The sequence below is a fragment of the Rhinopithecus roxellana genome, chromosome 4 (assembly GCF_007565055.1).
Source record: "Rhinopithecus roxellana isolate Shanxi Qingling chromosome 4, ASM756505v1, whole genome shotgun sequence".
Classification (NCBI taxonomy): domain Eukaryota; kingdom Metazoa; phylum Chordata; class Mammalia; order Primates; family Cercopithecidae; genus Rhinopithecus; species Rhinopithecus roxellana.
The window spans coordinates 73,929,130-73,956,099 of NC_044552.1; the positions used below are offsets into that span (position 1 = coordinate 73,929,130).

General features: G+C 37.2%; 1 protein-coding gene across 2 annotated transcripts in view; it reads left to right on the forward strand.

The window, feature by feature from the left end:
- Positions 1-26,970, forward strand: part of SESN1 (sestrin 1) — a 110,316-nt gene that overhangs the window by 11,029 nt on the left and 72,317 nt on the right. The gene's annotated exons all lie outside the window — the stretch shown is intronic.

The following is a 26,970-nucleotide window of genomic DNA, read 5'->3' on the forward strand; positions in this document are numbered from 1 at the left end:
TGGTATGTTCTTCCATTTGTTTGTGTCCTCTTTGATTTCACTGAGCAGTGGTTTGTAGTTCTCCTTGAAGAGGTCCTTTACATCCCTTGTAAGCTGGATTCCTAGGTATTTTATTCTCTTTGAAGCAATTGTGAATGGAAGTTCATTCCTGATTTGGCTCTCTGCTTGTCTGTTACTGGTGTATAAGAATGCTTGTGATTTTTGCACATTAATTTTGTATCCTGAGACTTTGCTGAAGTTGCTTATCAGCTTAAGGAGATTTTGGGCTGAGACAATGGGGTTTTCTAAATATACAATCATGTCATCTGCAAACAGGGACAATTTGACTTCTTCTTTTCATAACTGGATACCCTTGATTTCTTTCTCTTGCCTGATTGCCCTAGCCAGAACTTCCAAGACTATGTTGAATAAGAGTGGTGAGAGAGGGCATCCCTGTCTTGTGCCAGTTTTCAAAGGGAATTTTTCCAGTTTTTGCCCATTCAGAATGATATTAGCTGTGGGTTTGTCATAAATAGCTCTTATTATTTTGAGGTACGTTCCATCAATACCGAATTTATTGAGCGTTTTTAGCATGAAGGGCTGTTGAATTTTGTCAAAAGCCTTTGGATCTCCTCACCTTGTGATCCGCCTGCCTCGGCCTCCCAAAGTACTGGGATTACAGGCATAAGCCACTGCAACCGGCCGGTGATTGTATTTATAGGGGCATTGACAGACTAGAAATTTAGGTATGAAAACCTTCGCTAGATAGTCACACTTTGGGAACATTATTTTTATGCTTTTTTTTTTTTTTCCTGTTGGTTGCTACACCAAGTTAAGCCAGTGTCAATAAACATACATGTACCATAAAGTTAGTGTGTGGAAGAAAAAAAAAAAAAACTTTAAAAGATGCGTGTTTTTCTAAAAGTGCGTTTTTCACTGGAGATACTTTGAGAGTTTCTGTAGAATGACTGTTAGGAGCATTTATTAGATTTTCCCAGTTGGTATTATTAAAATCTGTCTATTACGAGTAGACTCACAGTTTGTGGCACACTTTTCAAATAAATAGATTAAAAACAACCTTGAGTTTGTAACAAAAAAAATTCATGTTAAATTTGGCAACACAATAATTATCTGCCTTCTCATGTAAAGAAGATTGTAATGAAATAGGGAATTACCTTGGAAAAACTAGATAATTTTAGCTTTATATTTTACATAAATATTACCTTATTTTTAATTTTAAAAGCTAGAGAAGGTCTTCCTAGAATTATAAATTCTTTTATTTATTATAAAATCACCTTAGGACAATTCCTAAGCTTTTATTTATTTTTTATTTGTTTGTTTTCTTTTCTTTTCTTTTTTTTTTTTTTTTTTTTTGAGACTTTTGCTCTTGTTGCCCAGGCTGGATTGCAGTGGCGTGATTTCAGCTCACTGCAACCTCCACCTCAAGGTTCAAGCGATTCTCCTGCCTCAGCCTCCCAAGTGGCTGGGATTACAGGCGCCCACCACAACGCCCGGCTATATTTTTAGTAGAGATGGGATTTCACCATGTTGGCCAGGCTGGTTTCCAACCCCTGACCTCAAGTGACCCACCTGTCTCGGCCTCCCAAAGTGCTAGGATTACAGGCATGAGCCACTGTGCCTGGCCTAATTCCTAAGCTTTTAAACAATACTAAAGGGAAAAAAAATTTATGACGTGAGCTTTGTGGTTTATATTACCCAAATAAACTTTAATATGTATATGTAATCATTTATTGAATGTACATTAGTGAATATACATTAGTGAATTGAACATTTAGTGAACAGTATTCATTTGGTATTTTAACTTAAAAGTTGTTTAAATTGACAAGCTGACAAATATATATGCCTTAAAATATTAACCATATGGCTAGAATAATTTATTTTATGAGTAATATTTAATAAAGTCTAATTAGAATCTTAGTTTACCTTACTAAAAGTGAGCATTTACTGTTTTGATACCTCTGTGTTTGACAAGCACTGCACACTTGTCTTTAAATTTTACATGATTTCATTTTCTAGCTAGTTGGCAGGTGTTAGCTGTCTATAATTATAACTGAGTAATTTTTCAAATGCTATTCATAGCCTAAACACAGCAAGAAATTCTTCCAATCATGTGATAAAGACTGAGCCTTGCAAAATAGTGGTAGAGTAATACGTTCAATGGTACTGAAGGACATATTTAAGAGAAGCCTTTCAAAAGTAAAAAGTTATTTAAATGTTAGGGAGACAGGTTTTCTCACAGTGTAAGATCTCTCAGTCATTGATAGTGATTATACCTCAAATTAAGATGTATCTACTTTCTCATTTAACAAGTTAATGTATACATTGACTGACTTAAATTATAACATGTGACCTTTGTTGATGACAGACATTCTGAGTATGAAAAATTGAAATTTTATTGAGACAATGTAAATTTTACTATTGAACCTAATGAATCATTTCTTCTCATTTCATTCATTAGATTTGTATATGTGTGTTTATCTACTATCTGCCAAACCCTATGCTTATCTATTTTTTGACATGGGAAAGAAAAGGCTATATATACTTCACTTAAGTTTAATAAAGGTCATACTTTAAAAAACAAAAGAAACTTTTTATTTCTGGTTTACTTTATTTCCTGACCACCTATTCTAAGTATCCAGAGTCTCACTTTGACTAGAGATCTTACTTCAGAATGGTATAAAGATCATGTTGAATTTTCTTACCAGCCATGTGCTCATGAATAAATTAACCTCTACAGTCTCAGTTTCCTCATCTAGTAATTGACATTTTATTATCTCCCTTGTGGTATGGTTCTAAAAATTAAGAGATGACATTGGTAAAGCATTTTGTAAACTTTAGTATACTGTACAAATTTAACTATGAATAAACTCTTTGAACCTTTGTTTACTTATCTGTAAAATGAGAATAATACTACTTCATACAGTAGGTTTGAGGATTATTTGAACATGTAAAGCATGTAGAAGTAAGCCTAACACATAGTAAATGCACGACAAATATTGATGATGGTGATGGTGGTGATGATGATGATAATGATGAATTTGATCTAGGTCTTCCATCTAATGAGTCAAACTTGAAACTGCCATTAGTTTAGAAATGGACTTGATTTTTATGTGATTGACTTTCATACATCCCGCACTTTGTATCCACATGTATTGAAAATCCCTAATTGCCTTTTGTACATTAAATTCTATTTTAATACATTGTGTCATAGGGTACCACTGCCCCAGTGTAAGTGTTAGTAGTTGCCCAAAGTGACAGCAGATCTGGAGCAACCAGCCCTTCATTGGAGGCCAGCATCATTCTGGTATGCCAGCATGGCACCAGCAGGGAGAGGTTGCAGGGAGGCAGCTGCATGGGTCATCCAGGTAATCAAGTACACATGGAGAGGCCCACAGCCAAAGCTTGTGCTTCAGTACCTGGACAGCATTGGAGGATAATGGTCAAGACTATGTGGGCTGTGAAGTTAGTCAGACCGGGTTTAAGTCCTGCTCTGCCAAACTGTGTGACTGGGCAAGTTACATAACCTCCTTAAGCCTCAGTTCCCTTACAGAGTTATGAGCAATGCTTACTGGAACCCAGTAAGTGCTCAGTGAATGTGAGTACTTAGTATTCTATTCTGCCTCCTTCCTCTAGGGGAGGAGATAGGAAGTTGAGCCCTCTAGCACTATATGCCCTTAGAGTCCCCCAAGTCTCCAGGCAACTGAGAAAGTTTTAAGCTACTTTGAAGGTTCATTGGTCCTAGGGGAAATAATGCCTCTAGGAACTATAAGGATTTTATAAATATTGTTTTAGCTCTCTGGGAACTGGATTTCCCTTACACTGTGTTAGTCTCTTATTCCACTTATAAACATTTAACTTTCAACATGTCTTCAGGGACACATAATATAGAAAAGTAAGTGATTGTTTGTATGCCGGTGTTGCCAGTAAGCAACCGAATACTCTGCTCCTGGTTGATTCATGTCTAGTACTCCAAGCAAGTTATCTACTACAGAAGTTTCTTTCCTTGAGGGTCTAATGAGGACATTAGAGATGCCCTATCAGTGTTTCTACTGTGCTTCCCCCAATGGGAGCTTGACATATTAAGCAGAAAGTCTTCAAAACAGTGCTTTCTCTATCAGACAGTTTGATATAATTTAGAAGAAAGTAACTAAACAAGAGTTGAATTTGCTTGGAAATATGTGGCAGGTGTCTTTGGGGCTCCTTCTGAGCTCCTGTGCCTGCCTCTTTTATCTTCTGTGAGTTGGGGTGGATGGGAGGAGAGGGGCAGAGGTGGCACCAGACTTTCCTGTCTGCTTTAAAATGTGCCATGGGATTGGAATCAAGTTGTCTTAAAACGCCATTAGCAGTCTGTGTGCTTTTGTATTTTCAAACATTCTGTATGCCACACCTAACCCTTAGCTCTTTTCATGTAATAATTCATTCAACCTTCACAACATTGTGTGGGTAGATATTTTTATTTCCATTTTATCTGTCAAGAAAAAACAAGGCCCAGATGGGTTAAAAACTTGCCCAAGTTATCATAGCTAATACAAGTTGAATATGTGTTATCCAAAATGCTTAAGACCAGGCTGGGCATCACGGCTCACACTTGTGTTCCCAGGATTTTGGTGGATTGCTTGAGCCCAGCATTCAACACCTGCTTGGGCAACATAGTGAGACCTAATCTCTACAAAAAATATAAACATTAGCTGGGCATCGTGGTGCATGCCTGTGGTCCCAGCTACTTGGGAGGCTAAGGTGGGAGTATTGCTTGAGCCCAGGAGGTCAAGGCTGCAGTAAGTCAAGATTGCACCACTGCACTCCAGCCTGGGCAACAGAGGGAGGCCCAGTTTCAAAACAAAACAAAATGCTTGGGACCAGAAGTGTTTCAGATTTCAAATTTTTTTTTGTTTTGTTTTGGAATATTTGCTTATGTATAATGAGATATCTTGGGGATGTAACCCAAATCTAAACACAAAATGTATCTGTTTCATATATACCTTATCACATAATCTGAAGGTAATTTTTATGCAATATTTTGAATAATTTTGTGCATGAAATAGTTTGTATTAAGTACTTGTATGTGGAATTTTTCTACTTGGGGTGTTGTGTCAGTTCTCAAAATGTTTCAGACTTTGGAACATTTGGGATTTGGGATTTTTGGATTAGGGATGCGCAATCTGTAAGAGGAGGAGTCAGGTTTAAAACCCAGGCTATGAGACTCAAGAGTCTGTGCTTTCCAACATTATACCTCATTATCTGAATTAAAAATTTAATGTTAAGATTCCTAACAGTGAAAATATATATTTCTTTCCCAAATTATTTTCCTTCAAGGTAAAACTTAAAAGTTTGTTGTTTCTAGGGGAAATCACATTCTCAGATGTTACTAAGTTGCATATCAAGTCCTTATTTAAACCTTGACCCGTGTTTAAATTGCATTTGAGCCCTACTGAATCTTCATGTTTCACTGTGGTGTATACTTTTCATTATGTTGTCATTATAAAAGTTGCCTGATCGCAAGGAGTCTGTGGACGCTGATCCTGCAAATATGGTGTATAAAAGGCTTATTTTTATATTAAGTGATTCCTAGTAAGATGATTTCTTTAATGCACTACCTAAAAGAAAATTTGTTATATTTCCAGGAGCAATAGACTCAAGATTAGCTTTGAATGTTAAAAGAGCATTCTCCTAGCTAGTTCATCGTTGCCATGACAGTGCTGGCAGTGCAAGTGTTGTAGTGACTCCTTGCAATGATCTTATTTTAGACCCTAACGTTTGCAGTGCTGAACGTCCCCTTCCCCACCCCACAAGTAACTCTAGTGGAAAAGTACTGGTTTTATAACTGGCTTCTGGCTTTATAGCTGAAAGACTGCACTATTGTGGGCTTAAAAAAATAGTGTAGGCATGTTGAGTATTTTTCCTGTGGATTATAAACGTTTGAAATCTCCCAAAATACGGTTTTGCATTACTTGTCATACAGCAAGTTGTTTATAGCTAAAAAGAAAAGGGGCCGCAATTGTCTTTAGAAATCAAGCCTAGGTTGTATAATTACATTGTGCTTATACAGAAATCATTCTCCCATTTGTATGCCCATACATACTTCATATTCAACTTATTCTTTTATTCAGTTGTTATGGAAAATTATTAGAATCATAAAGGATTGTGTTTAAACAATGTAGAAAACTACATTTTGCATCCCTTTCATAATTCAGCATTTATCTACTTAAATTGTAACATTTTAATCTTGATTTCTTAAAAAGCGAACTCACCTAAGTTATATAAGTTCAGCAATTACTCAATTTGAACTGGGTACCTGAACCAACATAATTGTTGAGGCATTTTTAACTTTGTTGCTTATATGTTTTAAATTAGATTTTAAAATACTTCATTGATACTTTCTAATTGTAAGTCCTATTATAACAGTACCATTAAGCATAAAATATTTGCAAATTTATCAGAGTAAATGCCATTTTTATCCTTTTGCATACCATTTGTTAGGTCAGATTTTGATATGTGCAATAAAAATCTATTATAATATGATGAAACAAAATGATTTTGGCAACTGACCTTGTCAAGGAAGATGTAAAGTCTAAATATACCTCATTAGTGACAACTACTTTTTTTTTAAATACTACATTAAAGCTTAGTTCATCTTCCTTAGGTGTTAAAGATTTAAACATATCTTGCATGATTGGGCCTGTATTGAATATTAAAGTATGAATATCAGACAATCCCTTTTGTTTCTTTTTTTTTTCAGTTTAACACAGAAAAATAACTTTATAAACAAAAGTTTGACCCCAGGCTAGAACTGCGTTTGGCCTTTCCACCAGGCAATGAGAATTTATCAGAAGTGTGTTTATTTTTATTCTCTTAGTGGTAATTATTCAGATAAGTATCTAATTCCAGTCTATGGTGGTCTTTGATGGCTCCCTCTTTGAATTTGGAAGTAAATGTACAGTAATATATGAAGATTCAAACCTTGAGATAAATATTCTTTCATTACATACAACATATTCATATTATTATTTTAATTGGTCAGAATGAGACTAAATTATGATTAGTTCCTTTCTCTTGTTAAAATACAGAATTACAGGGCTGTTATTTCTTTTCCTGAATCCCACAGCACCTCTGTAGCAGACCTCCCTCTCCATCTAAGACTGAAATAAATGTGCTTTTCAAAGATAAGGTTAGAATTCATTTAAAATATTTCTTTATGTCTGACACTGTTTTGGCATTGTGGGGGATATAAAAACAAAATAAAACAACTACTGCCCTTAAGAATTTTGTAGTGAAAATTGAAGAACAAATTAAGACTGCTAAAAATGTAAAATTTTATGGTACTATGTTGACAACAGTGCAGCTGTTGGTGGGAGAGTGCATCATACAGCCAGACTTTCTAGAGAGCAGTTTGAATATTAGTCCAAACCTTAGAAGTGTGTATATGTTAATATATTTATGATATAAATGTATTATCTATATGTCTTTTATATACAAGTGGGTAATTAAATATCAAGTGGTATTATAAAGGATTATTATTTTTGTTTATATTTTATTTTGAGACTGTGTCTCACTCCATCACCCAGGCCGGAGCACAGTGATGTGACTATTGCTCACTGCAGCTTCAGTCTCCTGGGTTCAAGTAATCCTCCCACCTCAGCCTCTTGAGTAGCTGGGACTACAGGTGCACACCACTGCACCCAGCCGATTTTTAAGTTTTTTGTAGAGACAGGGTCTCATTATGTTGCCTAGACTGGTCACAAACTTATTATAATTATTGAAAATTGTTTTAAAATGCATGTATAGGAAAAGAAATATACAAATTTAAATGGAAAGGACAGCTTTAAAATAGTATGTAAAATATATATTTTTATGGAGAAGAGGGAAAAGTCAGGAAACTCTTATATACCAAAATATTAACCATAGTTCTCTTTTAGAAATAGTTATTGGTGATTTAAATTTTTCTTTGAATAATGGTAATCATTAGTAATTAATTTTTGATATGACTTATTTAATGGATTTAAAAAATTAAAATTGCTGAAATTTATTGAGTGCTTACTATATGGCATTGTGGTAAGCATTTTACATGTAACATTTGCAGTGTTTCCCTGGGTTACAGGTTTTGAGGAAGAGATCTTTCCCAAACAAAAGAAGTACACAAATATGCATGAACCCACTCACTATAATATTAGATTAAGTTTCTGATTTATTTAGTCAAGGAAACAGGAACCTTCTAGGCATTCTCATTGAGAAGTACTTGCAGCCACCTTAGTGCTCTTTCCTTGGACCCCAGGGTTCCCAAAGGTGGGGTGCAGTTGCTGGTGACACTGTCTGATCATGTGGGTCACACCAGATCTGCAAAACTCAATTCATGCCATACTATTGCCTTTTTATATTTGAGGTTTACATTCATATTCTGGATGAGTTTACACAACTATCTGTGCACTTTCTCTGAAGTATCATTTCCCTGCAGTCTCCAGTTTTATACCTGCAACAATTCTGGGAGGTGAGTTTTAGGTTTTGTAGATGAGGAAACAGACTCAAAAAGATGAACTGAAATAGTGAGTTCTGGAGTCAAGAGAAGGCATGTCTGATTTCTAAGTCTCTGTTCTTAATCGCTAGTCTATTTTCCTATAGTTTTTTTTTTTTTTTTTTTGCTTTTTATGGTGAGCATGTATTATTTCTGTATTGGAAAGCAAGATCAATGGGAAAAAAAGTATGTGAAATATAGAGTGGTACAGTACAGTCATGTGTCACATAATGACATTTCAGTCAACAACAGACTGCATATACAATAGTGGTCCCATAAGATTATAATATATTTTTACTATACTTTTTCTATGTTTAGATATGTTTAGATACACAAATACTTATCGTGGTGTTAGAACTGCCTGCAGTATTCAGTCCAGCAACATGCTGTAGAAGTTCGTAGCCTAGGAGCAATAGACTCTAACATAAAGCCTAGGTGTTAGTCCGAGTTTACCCTCTAGGTTTGTGTAAACACACACTGTGATTTTCGCACAAAGATTAGATCACATAACAACACATTTCTCAGAATATATTTGTGTCATTAAGTGAAGCATGACTGTAATTCAGAGCAAGGAAAGATCAGGATGAGTTGGGATAATAAAGACAGCTTAATAGAGCAAATAAATTTTACTGTAATAATTAACTTTTTTTCTCAGTTTGTCATTTACACAAGTATACACTGCCTCTATCCCCAACATGCCTAAACCAAATCTCGGATGACTGGCTGGAAGTAATTAATGCTCTGTTGTTGTTTCCTGCAGACTAAGTTTTGGGCTCATTTTTGTTTCCTTTTTGTGGCCCCCTTTTATCTTCCTTGCGCTATCTGTCAGTGCCTATATGAACATGTAACTATAACTTGTGTCAAAGCTCCTCACTACATTGATGGGCATTATAAATAAAACAATTTCAATAAAACAAGTTTCCATAAAGTAATACCCTCATAATTTAAAGACTGAGATGGCCAAAAGAAGTTGTAAAAGTTACATTAAATAATTGAAATTTCCCTAGAATGTTGCTATGCTTGACATTCAAACTCATACACTTATACTGTATTGAAAACTTATTGAAAGAAAGTAGAACTAAGATCTTGATTCTTGTCAAGCAAATTAAACTTACAGCATAAACTAAGACTGATATTCAGCCAGTATGCATTGGCACAACAGTACTTGTTAAAATACTGAACTATTTTCATACTAGTTGGTAAATAGTAAATAGAAGCTGCAAACCACAGTACAATTAATGATACATAATAGAGATGGATGATTTCTCTTAGAAACCACACATGCACTTAGATTCCAAGCTGGTCTGGTCACTGAAGCATGGAACTAGGAAGTTTGCTCAAACATCATATTATTTATTTCAGATGTTGAGGAAAGTGCAGAAACCCTTGGATGACAGAGAAGACTATGCAGTGGACTGTAGAGGACCTAATCTGTAAAAGTGTCAGTCATGCCAAAGGGAGGAGCAGGGTCCAGGCTTAGGTGGTGACTGCAGAGGCTGCCACAAGCCAAGGATAAAGACCCTCAGAGTCATTCCCTCTGGGGGCGGGGAGGGGGTGTTGAGGAGCTTTCCTTTTTTTAACAACTGAATTAATTTTTTATAGCCTCATTACAAATTTGGTGGTTTAAAACAACAAAGAAGTATTATTTCACAATTTCTGTGAATTAGGAATCTGCTTACACCTTACCTGGGATCTCTGTTTCAGGGTCTCCCATAAAGCTGCAATTACAGTATCTACCAGGGCTGTGGTCTCATCTGAAGGCTCAAAGTAGGAAGGGTTTTCTTTTTTTTTTTTTTTTTTTTTTTTTTTTTTTTCTTTTTTTTTTTTTTTTTTTTGAGACGGAGTCTCGCTCTGTCGCCCAGGCTGGAGTGCAGTGGCCGGATCTCAGCTCACTGCAAGCTCCGCCTCCCGGGTCCACGCCATTCTCCTGCCTCAGCCTCCCGAGTAGCTGGGACTACAGGCGCCGCCATCTCGCCCGGCTAATTTTTTGTATTTTTTAAGTGGAGACGGGGTTTCACTGTGTTAGCCAGGATGGTCTCGACCTCCTGACCTTGTGATCCGCCCGCCTCGGCCTCCCAAAGTGCTGGGATTACAGGCTTGAGCCACCGCGCCCGGCCTAGGAAGGGTTTTCATCCAAGTTCATTCAGATGATGTAAGATTCAGTTCCTTGCAGGCTAGTGGATTGAGGGCCTCAAGTTCTTGGTGATGTTAGCTGGAGGCCACCCTCAGTTCTTTGCCACATGGGCCTTTCCATTTGCTTCTTCAAAGGAAACGTGAGGAGCTAGAGAGAGTACTAGCCTGAGAAAGAGTGCCAGCAAGACAGAAATCACAGTCTTTTATAACCTAATCTTGGAAGAAACATCCCATCACTTTTACCTTCATCACTTCATTAGAAACCAGCCAACTAGGTTTAGTCCATACTCAAGAGGAACAGATTACAGAAAAGAGTGAATACCAGGAGGATCATTAGGAACCATTTTAAAAGCCATTGGGAACCATTACCCTAACAACCTATCTCCTGAAGCTAGGAGTTAGGAAGAGTCCTTCCTGCATACTATGAAGAGAGCTGTGATTTAGGGTATATGCTTAGGAACCTGCTTAATGTCAGAATAGAGTGTGCTTCAGCTAGTGATAGTATGAGCCCAATCTTGACTTCTTCCTACCTTTGCAGCCATTCTCCAGATAAAGGAGCCTCACACCAGCCTGAACAATAGATGCCCTACCCCAGTGTCTGCCGCCTCACTAGGTGGGGCCCACCAAGCCTCAGTGGGAGAGGCCTGCCTGACTCTAGCAGCTTCTTCATCTTCCTTGTTCTTCTTCCTTTCCTTCATGACTCTTGTCCCCCATTATTCCTATGCAACCTTAGGAAATGTTTTACTTCCCATTCTTGGTACTAAAAGCAAAACAGCATTTGTCCAGAAGGTGGGAAATGGCAGTCAGCTTTCTTTTCATCATTTGATAATTCTCTAGAGAGCTGTGAGTCAAATCTCTTCTGTGTCTATGATTTGGGGGTAAAGGGAATTAAAAGCAAATCCCAAAACTTTAATGAGCATTCTCAAATGAATAAGGAGTGAGATTAAATATTAAGGAACCCAAATTTTATTCAGATCACTCAAACTCAAGTTGGTGTGCTTTACTATCCATTTTGTGTTATCTATAAGGAACAGATGAAATAATTTTATCTTTTTTCACTTTATAAACCATAATTCTTATGTATTTTGGCTATTGTAGAGCTACCCACAATGATTACGTAATTTATAGCAATTTATTTAAAAAATTTAACCCACTGAATACAATGTTGAGACGAGAGCTTTTCAATGACAGAGAAAGCTCTTGATTTTAGTGAAGAATTATCAATATTTATAATTTTCTCATTTCATTTTTAGCATCTTGGCCAAATGTTTTATTAAAATTAAACTATTTTTAATGTATATTTTAAATCTAGAAGGGGTATATACATACATATATACACACATATATACAGTTATGTGTTGCTTAACAACAGAGATATATTCTGAGAAATGCATTGTTAGGCAATTACGTAATTGTGCAAACATCATAGAATGTACTTACACAAACATAGATGGTGTATAGCCTACTACACATTGAGGCTATTGCTCTTAGGCTACAAACCTCAATAACATGTTACTGTACTGAAAAGGCAATTGTAACACAATGGTATTTGTGTTATCTAAACATAGAAAAGGCACAGTAAAAATGTGGTATGATGATTTTATGGGATGACCATAGTATATATGGTCCATTGTTGACCAAAATGTTATGTGACACATGACTGTATGTCCCAGTACTAACAGCGGTTATCTCTCTTGGCAGTGGTTTATGCGTCTCTTAATTTTTCCAAAATTTCTATAATTGGTTAATCTATTATAATGAGACCAAACACATGTCATTAAAAAGAAAATAAGTCAAAACACCACTTTCTATTCATAGAAGAATGGCTTTTAAGGTAAGTAGAACTTCAGTAAACTGTACTCTCTGAAATGTCTCTTCTAATATGGTATATACCAACTTTTAAAGCTGAGATTCTTTTATTTAGAAGCAACATTCTTTCAAACATCTTGGCTGTTAATGAAGAATATTTTTTCCTAATGAGTTTTGCATTTGTGGGTTTTTTCCCCTTTGTGTTTACACTGAATAAAAATTTACTCCTAATTCTCAGCTTGCAGCTTTTATGAGCACTAGATGGCACTCTTGCTCAACTAAAATCTAGTTTATCGCCCATGTTTTGGTGCTGTGGGTCTTAGAAGACGGGTTTGCAATGTCACAACACTTACGTTTTTAAAGGGGGGTTGGAGAAAAGAGAGCAAAGTTTCCAAGTTTAAATAGCTGAGCTTAACTGAGTTAGTTTTCCCGTCTATCGAGAAAATACCGTATAATAACAATGATATCAGTCATTCATTTCACAAATATTTTCTGAGCACCTACTATCTTTAGTACTGTTCTAGGTACTCATATGCACTAATGGGAAAAATAGATAAAAATCACTACCCTCATAGAGCTTACATTCTAATGTTTGGATTTTTTTTTTTTTTTTTTGCAGGTGCCACTTTAAACTCTGTACATGCATTCACCCATGTAACTCACCCACTTAATAAGAGGAGGCTGAGACACAAAGAGGTTATATAATTTGCTCCTGTTCACCTAACTAGTGCAGATGGCAACGCAAGGATTCAAACTCAGACATTTGGTCTCCAGAGTTTATTTTGTTTAATTTCAATACTATATGGCCTCTTGAAACTTAAAAAAAAAAAAAAAAAAACTTTATTTTTTATTCTATTGAATGCAAATAATAAAAGTTTACCTATTTATAATTTTTTCTTAATCTGCTTAATTCAAATATCCTTGCCATTTTATTTTTTAAAAATTGACTAGATAAAATGTCTGTATTTTTTGGTGATTCTGTAGTCAACTATCATGTTGCCTTAGCTCTCTTTCAAGTCACAAACACAGCTGGCCTTAAGTATATATTTAAGCATCTTTATATTCCTATTTACTTTGAACTCCTTGAATTAGCCATGCAGTAATTTGGATATGTTGTATTAAGAGCTCTACCACATTATGATTCAGTCATTGTATAATTAAACATGGGGCATCAAGTATGAAAAGTTACTATTTTATTTGCCTGCTCTCTCCATTGTGTCATTTTACATTTTAGTAGTACTATATTTTGTTTATTAAAAAAATTAAAGTCAACAATATACTATGAAGCTGAAAAATGATACAGAAGCCTAAATCATTTCTTAGTCTAGAGATGCATTTCATGATTTTTAGAGGGCAGAAGGAACAAATTTACCTTTCTCTAAAAACATGTGACTTAGGGAAATTATATGTGACTTAGGGAAATTATAGTTGTGTTTCTCAAGGACCAGAATTGCATTCAACAACATACTTGTTGTAAACTACTGACTATAGAAGGGAAATCACCCACTATACAATAAAAATATTTATGGCTAATTCACACATAGATAACCTGTAATTGAAACTTGCCTTTCAGGAAGCTGAAATAACTAATTCTTAATAGCTAGCTAGGTCCTTTTTCTTTTTTGCTGAACTGTGTTAGAGGACAAAGCTGTGTTTTTGAAATGCTAATAATTAGAGTTAACTATGTCTTAATTAAATTAAGTAATTAGTAAAAGAGGATTACTCCCTTCACCAGGGAGAAGAAAGTTTTCAGAGCAGAGATTTATTTTGGAAGATGCTACAATGTAAGCATTCTCAAATTGAGGGTTATTGCTATTTTAGGTGTCTGAGCCCCTTAAGTTGCATGCAAAACTGTGTACTCACTTGCATTTTTCCTGGGAGAGAGCCCGTGTTTTATCAGATTTTCAAAGGGATTGTAATCTTAAAAGATTAAGAACCATTGCTAAAACTAGAGTGTCCTGTTGCATGTTAAACTTGTTTTCCTTAGAGAAAAATTGAAGTGCCTGAAATTGGGGAGTTTTAAACCAACAAAGGGAAAATTTTGTTGACTAAATGTTAGCTCATCCCTCTGGGTCTGCTGAGTGAGTGCAAGACACACTCTTGCAGTGTGTCTGGTGAATCTGATGAATATTTGTGCTTGAGTTTCTTGTGATGCTGGTCTTACACTGGCAGGCCCACACCAGGCAGTTTACAGGTTAAAAGTTTAAGTCTGGCTTCCAGAATATGAAAACACAGGGAGCTCGGCTGAGCACAGCAGAGCTGCAGCCCTCATGTAACATGAATAAGAAATACATATTAACACAGAAATTGACCCTAGACTGCCAGGGTCCATATCCCGATTCTGCCTGTCTAACCTCAAGGAGGTTACTTAACATCTCTGAGCTTCGGTTTTCAGCAAAATGAAGTAAAAGGACCTTCATCTCTTTAAGATACTTAGCACTGTGCCTGTCAGAGAACTTAGTACGGTAAAAAACAAACAAACAAACAAAAACTATCTTTGTGTACGCCTTAGTTGTCTAAAATAGCACCTCTTCTTATCCTCTAGATCCTTATCTTGATTTATTTTTCTTCTTTGCCCCAAACATGACCTGAACTTGTTATTTATTTATATATTCATTCTGTCTGCCCTAGTAGGTTATACGCTTCAGGAAGACTGAGACTTTTTCTTGTTCATTGCTGGATCCTCTAGGCCAATGCTATCACATACATTGTCCAATAAATGTTTGTTGAACGAATGAATAATGTTAACTATTATTATTACTTGGCAATTTCTACCCACCCTCCCTGCCATCTGCCTGGACTGGCTATAGCTTTTTCTCTTTAAATGAGATGGGTAAACCAGGAGGAAAGCCTCCTTCCCTACCTGGGTAGCTGAAGTCATAGCTTCAAAAGGAATATTAATTTCTTATATGCTCTTACTACTCAAGGTGTGGCCTGTGGGTCAGCAGCATCTGTATCACTTAGGAAAGATATTGGAAATGCAGAATCTCAAGCCTCACCCCAGTTCTACTGGAACAGACTTGAATCCTCAAATGATTCTAATGAATGTTATATAGTTCGAAAAATGGTATGTTGACCACTTTAAGAATTTTGGATTTTATCTTAACAGTGATAAGAGAACCACTAAAATACTTTAGGTTGGAGATTACATTTTCAGGTTTTTGAAGTGATTAACTTGTGTTAGAAACAGTAGTTGTCTTTGGAAAAGGTAGTCATTGGCTGGGGACAGGAATGGGTCCAGGGCTTTTCACTGTATAACTTTTCATAAGCCTATTTCAACGTGGTGGGCCCTGGCCAGCAGGTGGCCTGTCTATGCTGTTCTCCCACCCAAATCCCATGCTCCGTCCTACACTATGAAGGATAGACACCCTGCTCTCACATCAGCTGCTGCACACCCCACATACAGCTGCTGCCTGTCCACTTTCTGAGCCTAAGGTTGTGCACATGGGCCTTGTGTTCAGCCATAGGGAGGACAACCCATGTGTAGGCCCAGAGAGTAGGCTCAGCCCATTTGAGAAGAGATTCGTAGGGTTCCAAGTACCTGAAACAGAATCTGGGTGGGCACATGCCCTAGTCCTGTGGGCTTCATCTCTCAGAGGGGTACAGCTGGAGGAGGTCCACAGCAGGCCGTCTAAAGTGTAGGGTCCCCACTGTCTGGGTCTCAGGGACTTAACACTCTTTTGCACTTCCTACATTCAATCATGTGAAAGTATTTTGTTCAGTGTAACTCTGTTACCTACATTAAAAAAAATAAAATGGAACATTAAAATGGTGGTTCTTGTGTGGGGCATGGATAGGTGAAACAAAGGAAGCATGAACACCAATTAAAAGGCTGTTGCAGTGTTTCAGCAATAGGTGATATAATGCTTGGACTAGTGTGATAATAATGAAGATATGGTTTCATCACATTTTTAAAGTAATTCATTGCTATGTTGTTTAAGTTTCATAGGCTCAGTATTAATTTTCTTAAGAGTTTGTGGAGGCTGGGTGCAGTGGCTCACACCTTTAATGCCAGCACTTTAGAAGGCTGAAGCAGGAGGATTTCTTGAGGCCAGGAGTTTGAGACCAGCCTGGGAAACATAGTGACACCCCCATCTCAACAAAAAAAATAAAAAGTAAAAATTAGGTGCACAGCTGTGGTCCTAGCTACTTGGGATGCTGAGGTGGGAGGATCACTTGAACCCAGGAGTCCCAGGTAACAGTGAGCTGTGACTGCATCACTGCACTCCAGTCTGGGTGACAGAGCAAGACCCTGTCTTAAAAAAAAAATTAATTAAAGTTTGTGGGAATTAAGCTTTCTGGCCCATGAATATTTGAAAATGTTTTTACTTTTACCTCAGATTTTGTTACAGTTGATTCAAATATTAGGTTAAAATCATTTTCTCTCATAACTGTGAGGGCATGGTTCCATTATTTTCTACCATCTGGTGTTTATTATGAGAAGTCTTATGCCAGCCTCATTCTTATTCTTTTAATATGGAAATTGTTTTTTGTTTGTTTGTTTGTTTGTTTTATTTTACCCCTCTCTAGGAGGCTTATTTTTCTTTTTTCCCAGCTTTTTTTTAAACCTATCAAATAGTTAAAAAAAATAGTATGGAAAATACCATATAACCTTCACCTAGGGTCACGTATTATTAACTTTTTGCCACGATGACCTTCTCTGTTTTTTTCTCCCCTTTTGCTCAACCTCTTGAAAGTTACAGACACTTCACCCCAAAGTACTTTACCATGTTTTTCCTAAGAAGGACATTCTAGGAACTTAAGATGCTCTTATTTATCTTTAGAGTTTGAAATTTCAGCTGGGCATGGCGGCTAACACCTGTAATCCCAGCACTTTGGGAGGCTGAGGCAGGTGGATCACCTGAGGTCAGGAGTTCCAGACCAGCCTGGCCAACATGATGAAACCCCATCTCTACTAAAAATACAAAAAATTAGCTAGGCATGGTGGCTGGCGCCTGTAATCATCCCAGCTACTCAGGAGGTAGAGGCAGGAAAATTGCTTGAACCCAGGAGGTGGAGGTTGCAGTGAGCCAGGATCGCACCACTGCACTTCAGCCTGGGCAACAAGAGTGAAGCTCTGCCTCAAAAAAAAAGAAAAGAAAAGAAAGAAATTTCACGGTGTATGTCAGAATATGTTTCTCTCCCCTATACTTGGGTCTTTTCAACATAAAGATTGAATCTCAAATTACTCTTCTATCATTTCTTTTGTTACTTCTTCCCTATTATCTCTTATGTCTGTCCTTTTTTTGACCGGTAGTTAAGTGTTAGGCCTTCATCTTAACCTTTTTTCATATACGCTTTCTTTTTTGGTCTTTTTACTTTATATCTTGGAGAGTTCCCTGAACTTATCTTCCAAATAACAAATTTGCCCTCCAGCCCAGTTCTGTTATTCACTTCTTCTATTGACATGTTTGTTTAGCAGCCATGTTTTTAACTTTCAATAACTCTTTTGTATTCTCAGATTGTTACTTTATCTGAGCAACCGGTTCTTACATTAGGAGTATTTTATTCTCTGAGGATGTCAATTAAATTTTTAATTAGTTTATTTTCCTCTCTTCTGAATCAGCCATGATCCTAGCAGAAAACGGATGGCACACTCAGATGGGGTGATTAAAGACAAAAAGGACTGTCTACAAAGGTGCATGCAGGATTAAGAGAAACCAGTAAGGGATGATGGGCATTCTGAACTAGTGACATCTGGAAGTCACTGTCCCCCCCAAACTTCAGGGGCAAGGATTGAGTGTAGCTACTGGAACTCAATGAGGTCTGCAGCTGTAAGAGAAGCCTGCCTGCCTAACAGGAACTGTGGCCTTCATTAGAGGAATATACGCACTTCTGCCTTCAGAATATTTGTTAGTGCCTCTCTATCATAAACCAAACAGTGAGGGAACCGTAATGATAACCGTAATGATACAGTCCGTAATGGTGAGCATTTGAAACACAAAACAGTATAGAGTAGGGCAGGTACATAATTTGCAAGGGCAAATAGAGCATATCCAGCATACCTTTATTGTGTCTGTTTCATGCTGTTTAGGAAGACATCTTGATGAGTGGATTGAGACTGTGAAAAGAATAGTACTTGGGGCTGATCTGGTAGGATAAGGCAGCAGCAAAAATAAATTGCTGTCGTGAATAGTCAAGGTGAGTGCAGTTGAGAGTCCTGAGGAAGTATGTATAGGATTTGAGTACTCAAAACTAAGAGATGGAAGAGGCAAGACCAGAGAGAGGGAGAGGTAATAACACAAAGCTATAGCCATAGAAACGAGGCTCTGCCAATGAAATGGCTCCCTTTTTTGTTTTCTTTGAATTTGGAGGACAGTCATCATATTTAGCATTCAGTTTTGGGGAATTTTCTCTCCTATTTTTACTATCTTTTACCTCCAAAATGTCCATAAAAGACGTCTACCCTTGATGACTGCACATTAGTGATGCTCTGTGGAGTGACAGCAGGGTGGGCACTGTGCAGGAGGGTGCTATGGGAGCTCAGGGAAGTTGGTCATGGTGTGGAGGAGCTGCAGTGACAGTGATACAATCCCTTTGTGCCCAAGTAGACTGGAGACCTACAGATGGGGAGGGGAAGTTGTGGTGCGTGAGGGGGCATTGGGATTCAAGCTGTTTTTTTGAACAGCAAGGGCTGGAGGATGGTGGGACATCCAGACTACAGGCTCTTGGAGTTATATACTCTTTCCCTCTTCAGAAAAGCAACCAGATTAAATTGTATTAGAATGGGCCAGGTGCGGTGGCTCATGACTGTAATCCCAGCACTTTGGGAGGCTGAGGCAGGTGGATCACGAGGTCAGGAGATCAAGGCCATCCTGGCTAACATGCTGAAACCCCATCTCCACTAAAAATACAAAAAATTAGCTGGGCGTGGTGGCAGGCGCCTGTAGTCCCAGGTACTTGGGAGACTGAGGCAGGAGAATGGCGTGAACCCAGGGGGCAAAGCTTGCAGTGAGCCAACATCGCGCCACTGCACTCCAGCCTGGGTGACACAGCAAGACTCCGTCTCAAACAAACAAACAAAAAATTGTATTAGAATGAAAGGTGAATAGTATACATTTTGAAAGTAGGCCTGTCTGAGGAAACATAATTGGTTTTGCGAATATTGCCCCAGAAGAACCAGGGCCAAGGACATAATAAGATGATGATGGCTTTCTGCTTTTTTCCCCCAGATCTGAGAGTTTCTTTTGTATTCTGGCATGTTTGCTACTTCAAGTGTGACTTACATTTGCTGTACTGTAAGTCTTCATTGACACTTGACCCAGGCAAATCCATTTTTCTCTACATAGTCTCTCTGAAACTTTTAAGCTTAGCACTGTCTTTCACTATTGTGGCATGTTTCTTTTTGGAATGGTCATTATTTCTTCTCTTTTAAAAATAATATCCATTTATATCTGTTGGTTATTCAAGTGGTATGGGTGTGTCCTCCATTTGAGGTATCTTTATGAGCCTCTTTTTTCTGCTTCATATCACACATACCTGAAAACAGAAGACTATAGTTGACTAGTTTCATCTTATTTTTATTAAAATTTAAATGCCATCACATGATCTCAGTGCTATGATACATGTCTGGATCTTCGTTACTTGAATTGGTCAGTATTTCCTAAGGGAAATAGAGTAGGCCCACATATAATTCCCATCTACTTTCTTTTTCATTTTATCCCAGAGGGATCCACATTCCTTCCTTACCCTAACTCACTGCAGGGAGACAGAGAGAAATAATAGCCCTCTTCCCCTACTGCTCCAATAAAAATCACAACAAATCATAGTGACTTAAAAAAAAAAAAAAGAAAGAAAGAAACAGCAAACCTTCGTGATTTAAAAATAAGCAAGCTTATGTTTTGCTTCTTCCCCTGTGAGGAAGCTACAGCAAAGGCTCTAGGGAGAGAGAGTTTGGTAGAAATCACAAGTGTGTGTATTTTTGTTTTAGTTTACGGACATATTATTAAGCCAGAAATCAAGATACAGGATCTAACAAAGGCTTTGTATTACCTGTCAATATATGTGTTAGTTGGAAATAATTAATTTGAATGTAGAACCAGGAACTATTGTATTAGTTTCATAATTTTACCTTTCACTGAGTATGGATAGTAGTGATTCTTTTATTCCTCTTAAATTTGCCTCTTTTAAGATTTAAGGGGTGATCTTACTCTTAGTTTAGGCTCTTACATTAGACAAAAAGGAGTTCTAACTTTGTAAAATACCTTCAGTGTATTGGTTTTAGATTCTAATTATAGATAGTATCTTCTATTATAGAGAAAAGGTACATTAATAATTTCAATATTTTAAAGTAATATCAAAGTAATTAATATTTTAAAGAAAATTTTTTTTGTATTTTAATAAGAGGTCAATATTTTAAGACACCAAGAATATTACAATCACATATATCAGAAAGACGAATGTGTGATCCAGAGTCTTTTCTACACCTGAACACACATTTATTTTATTTTTTGGCCTGCAACCTTGTCCTTATTACAGTGGCCCAATATCTTGCTTTTCTTTGTTTTTTAGTCCTCTAGTCATCTTGTTATACATTTGAAGCTATTTAAGAAAGAAAAATGACTCTGCTTCAGAGTTTCCTCCCTATGTCTTCATGATCAAATAGAAAGGAATGTGTGAGAGGGACAATTGGGTGATTTTTTAAAACCAAGTGAATTTATATTTTAGTTATTTCAATCACAGTGAATTGTTACTTCTTTCAAAGTTGGAAAAATAAAAAGAAGTCTCTGAAAATTGAATGAGTAAATGGAAATAGGAAAAGAAGAAACTAAATAACAATAGTTATTCTTAATCTGAGAAGCATCATAATAAATAATAGTATTAGGGGAAATAATATTTTTTTATAAACCTGTAAGAACACTGATAGTGATAATGATTCTCAAGTATGCCTATAGTTAAGGAAAATATGTGCTTATAAAGGTTATGAAAATAGATGTAAAAATGGGAAATAATAGGAATAGAAAACTGAAAAAGAGTTAATGGGCTATTCAGTTCGGGAACTTAGAGAGGGATTGAAAATAAGTGCAAAATTTTGCAATTCAAATGGCACAATTTCTTATGTGACAGGTAACCTATGTTACAAACTTGATGAGGAAAACGAGGACACAGTACTATTCTTGAGAACTATTTTTAAATTGTCACAGTATGTAATATGAAGACATGCAGGCAACTAGAAAGTGTAGAAAGTAAAACAGAGGACTGGTTATTGTTGCTGTTGTTGCTGTTTTGCCTGTTACATATGTAGAGATTGCTAAATTGTTACTAGTTTATCCCCACACAGATTTTGCCAACATGAAAGTATACTGTTAGCCATATAGACTTGTTTATACTTCATATACTCTATGCTTGCTATTCCTTCCTTCCTTCCTTCTTTCCCTCTCTCTCTCCCTCCCCTGTCTCTCTCTGTCTCTCTCTCCCTCGCTCCATCTTTCCCTCTCCCTCACCCCACCTCTCTCTTCTCTTCTCTTCTTTCAGTTGATATTTTTTTATGTCCCGTGTTTTGATTTGGTGATGGATGATGAACTGTGGCTTTCAGATTTTCCTTTTGTTCTAAAGTACATACTGTCCTAAATCATTTTCTATTTTGGTGTTAATTAGTACATCATTGGGCAGAGTATTGTCTAGGTAGCTAAATCCATGATGCTTTGGGGCTAAATACACTATTTTCCATTATAGCCTGATATGTGGACTAGGTCACCTTTAGGTTTATTGACTCTGAGCTAACTCTGGAGTCATCTATAAACCTTTATTTATCATCTTGGCATATAATCAAGAACATAAAAGTATAGCTGTTTGAGGATTTGAATGATCATAGCCTGCAGGAAAAAAAGGGGGCAGTGGGGGAAACTCTAGAAGTTGACAGGTATCAATCAAGCCAGTTTAGTGACAAGGCTAAATCCTAGTTCACTAAGATTCTAAGACTATTTCATGATGATTTTACCATTCATTGTTAATTTCCATGTCATGAATTTCAGTTCTTTAGATCCAAAATCTATACATGGCTTAATTTTATTTTTTCTGTTTAATTCAGCATTGATATGGGTAAAGTAAAAGGCTACAAGTTGGGGTAAAATAAATGAAAATCTAATTTTTTTAGTTTTTTTTTTTTTTTGGCTTTTTTCTTCTTTTTTAAAAGGATAACTATTTTCAGACATTTTTGGGTGCCAGACAACTTGTAGAAGGTATTTTTCTTCTTTTGAAATGCATTAACTTCACAATATATAATGAACAGCTTTGTATGTAAGTGGTTAAAACTCCCCTGGTGAGGAATTTATAGATTGAGTAGAAAGACAATCAAATTAAAAGATGGTAACACAAGACATATCTGAATCAAAGTATCATCAAAAGTTTAAAAGCAAAAGGATCAGCAAGGGTACATAGGAAAATGCAAAGCGGAAACAGCAGTAATCACAGCATTAATCTCAGAGAAGACCTCAGGATTCAAGGATTAGGCAAAACTCATCTTCACTGGCAAGATAGTGAGTTCTCAGTCGGGATGAGCAGACAGTTCCCCAGCTGTGGTTCCCTAAATTTTGATTGCTGTGTCTCCATGAACATTTCCATATCATCTCTATCCCCTCTGGTCCCATCACTGTAATTGAGTTGCCTATTGGGTGTGGCTCATGGACAATTCAGGGCAAGTCGTTGGTCTTTGCAGCCTGCTGGCCTTCCCGCTAACCCCCTGCCCAAGGGCAGACTTCCTCTCTTTTCTCGTGTGCTCCCTCCCACCACCCCACCCTCCTACTTATTTCTCTTCAAACATTTATTCGTGAGCCTATCTTGGCAGTTTCCTTCTCCTCTTCTCTACCCTGTGTCTCTACCCTGGCTGACAGACATATTCATGCTCCCCTCTCAGGCCAGAAGCCTGCCCGACCTCTGCAAGGTGATTTTCTAGGACTCAGACAGGGAGGGCAGTGACCAAGGGCTGTTTCTCTCTGCAGGAAGGCTTTATTACCCATTCATTTGGTATAATGTCAGACATCTTGTTCTCCCTGAGACCAACTATGAAGTGTGTTTCAAACTTTGCAGATGAAGTTGTATATTTACCTTCATACAGCAGTCCCACCTTATCTATGGTTTCACTTTCCTCGCTTTTGCTTACCAGCAGTACAGTGTAATAAGGTATTTTGAGAGAGAGAGAGACCACATTCACATAATCTTTATTACAGTATATTCCTATAATTATTCTATTTTATTGTTAATGTTTTTAATTTCTTACTGGGCCTAATTTCTAAATTAAGCTTTATCATAGCCATATATGTATAAGAGAAAACATAGTACATAGGGGGTTCAGTACTACCTGTAGTTTCACACATTTATGGGGGTCTTGGAATGTGTACCCCACAGATACCAGGGGACTACTGTGTATTAATTCATGTTGTAATACACCTTTTTCTCTGTCTCTCTCTCTCTCACGCACACACCACCTTAAAATTTTTATATGACTTCTCATAGTGTTTTGGTTAAAGATAAATGTGTTTACATGGCCTCACATAATTTATCATCCAAACTGGGACACTGTGAGAGAAGGGATTATGCCAAGTCAACAGGGGTAAACCAAGATGAATAGTCAGCCTCCCTGCAGGGCCCTCTGTGGTCTGGCTGCTGACCTCGTCAGCCTCATCTTGCGATGTGCTCTTCCTCGCTCTATGTGCCCCAGACTTACAGGCCCTCTTTGCTTGCTGCTTACGTTTGCTCAAAAGCCTTTGACATGCTTTTTCCTCTACCTGGACAGAGCTTCACCTCTGCTCTCTTATTCATCTAATAAACTCCCCCTGTTCATTTTTCAGATTTCTTTCAATGCTAACTTCCTCAAGAATGCCTTCTAGGCTGAGCGTGGTGGCTCATGGCTGTAGTCCCAGCTACCTGGGAGGCTGAGGCAGGAGGATCGCTTGAGAGTAGGAGTTCAAGGCTGCAGTGAGCCGTGACTACCCCGCTGCACTCCAGTCTGGGTGACAGAGTAAGACCCTGTCTCTTAAAAAGAAAGCCTTCTAGAGCTTCCCTAACTTTATCCGTTCTCTCTCATTATTTCTCAGAGCACCATATTTTATCATGGTTACATAATTCTTGGATTAATTTCTGTCCTCCACTAAAGTGAGGTTTAATGTGGGTAGAGACCATATCAGAGTTTTCTCATCATTTATTTTTTCATCACTCATTAGGCACATAGTAATAACTAAATAAATATTTGTTAGATTAATTAATGTTTTTTTTTTGAGACAGGATCTCGCTCTGTTGCCCAGGCTGGAGTGCAGTGGTGCGTTCTCAGCTCACTGCAACCTCTGCCTCCTGGGCTCAAGCCATCTTCCCACCTCAGCCTCCCGAAGAGCTAGGACTACAGGTGTATGCCACTATGCCTGGCTAATTTTTGTATTTTTAGTAGAGATGAGGTTTCACCATGTTGCCCAGGCTGGTCGCGAACTCCTGACCTCAAGCAATCTACCTGCTACCATATCCCAGAGTGCTGGGATTACAGGTGTGAGCCACCTCACCCAGCAGGTTAATTAATTTAAAAGAGGAAGATGAATATCAAGTTTGCTGCATATCCCGAAATATTCAGGTAGAATTAATTCTGATGCATCCCCTTTAATTTTTGCTTAAAATACATAGTACATTTTTCATTTATAACAAAGTGTTCAAAATTTAAAATTTTTATTTTACATGTTATACACAAATATAAAATTTCTACACATTAAATTCGTTGAAAAAAGTTTTTGGTCAAGGCTGTTTTTTTCTTAGATAGCATGCCTGTCTATTATTTAGGTTTAATACATGGAATCAGATGTGGTTTCACAGGTATCTATATTAGTACATTGTTCTTTTTTCCTAAGGGAAATGTAAAATTAGGAGTAACTTATTGTTGCTTTAATTTCAGATTATGTACATTTTAAAGTCAGATATACAACTGAATTATGAATAAAATGTATGAGATATTTCAAAAAGTAAAATGCATTTTTAAAGAAATTGTTAACTTTCTGAGTAGCAGTTTAATAACAAATTAAATCAGGGTTCATATACATGTATTGATTTAACCATTTAAATGTATTTGATTTGAAATTGGTCTGTCCTGATGCAAGGACTGGGAGGGGAGGATAGAAAGAGCAGTGGATACTTTTCCTGGAGACATTGAAAGTTGCCTGGCATAAATTTAACACAGAGAGAAGGAAGATTATGTCATTATTCCTGATTCCCTTGGTCATTCATCTTGTGGAGGACAATTGCTACATTCCAGTAACAAGTTTTCTGAAGCTTACTAATAGCTCCATGACACATGAAGTACTGATCTCATTTAATTATAATTTAAGTGAGATTAAATTATTCTATGTAGTTAAAGTAGAATCGAGCATCCTACAGATGCTGCACTAATTATAGTTATTGATGGCCTACTTTTTGTGACCTAAAAAGGTAAATGAGGGAGGGAATTGTCTTTGCCTTTGAGGAATTTTCCCTCTAAAATAGATTAGTTCACTGTCATTGCTGTTTATTTTCACCTAACACTTTTCTAGACTCTTCATAAAACTGCACAGTACTGAACTAATCAATAGAAAAGGCAGATGAATATTCTCCCAAAGGAAAAAAGACTTGGCAGGTCAAATCAAGCATGTCAGATCTCTCTTCCTACTCCAATTAGAAATTGTAAAGTTTGGCCGGGCACGGTGGCTCAAGCCTGTAATCCCAGCACTTTGGGAGACCGAGACGGGCGGATCACGAGGTCAGGAGATCGAGACCATCCTGGCTAACATGGTGAAACCCCGTCTCTACTAAAAAATACAAAAAAACTAGCTGGGCGAGGTGGCAGGCGCCTGTAGTCCTGGCTACTTGGGAGGCTGAGGCAGGAGAATGACGTAAACCCGGGAGACAGAGCTTGCAGTGAGCTGAGATCTGGCCACTGCATCCAGCCTGGGCGACAGAGCGAGACTCTGTCTCAAAAAAAAAAAAAAAAAATTAAAGTTTTATAAACAGGTGCTTTAAGCAAAAGATGGGATCTATGGATCAGGATACATATACAAGACACTAATTTTAAAAGCTATTACATTTCTTAAAATATTGCTCTAAAAATTCTCCTTTTAAATTTTTTAGAATCTATTCTAGAAAAAATAATTGTCCTTTGTTAATGTTTTATTTAGTGGTGTGGCTTTTCCCACAGATTAGATTGTTTACTCCTTAATCTAAAGTGTGTGTGTGTGTGTGTACACGTATGTGTATTTCTCTTTTTTGTTGTTTGTTATTGTTTGTTAATCTGTGATTAACAGAGGCCTAGCTTTGGTGCTTTCAGGCTGAGAACTAAAGGGATGATTTGTAGAAAACCAAAGTAGGTCAAAGAGTACCATGGTGTAGCAAAGGGGAAGTCCCTGAGTTTAGTCACATTGTCTTGCCTCTGGTGGAGTTCACTTTCATTGTTATAGTCTAGGCCTGTCTTCCTGTGAGTGGAAGAAATCGTCAAATTGCAGAAAAGTCTCGGGAATATTATCATAAGTAACTTTTTAAAACAATATGTTATTGTAAGTTATTTGAAGAGCCAG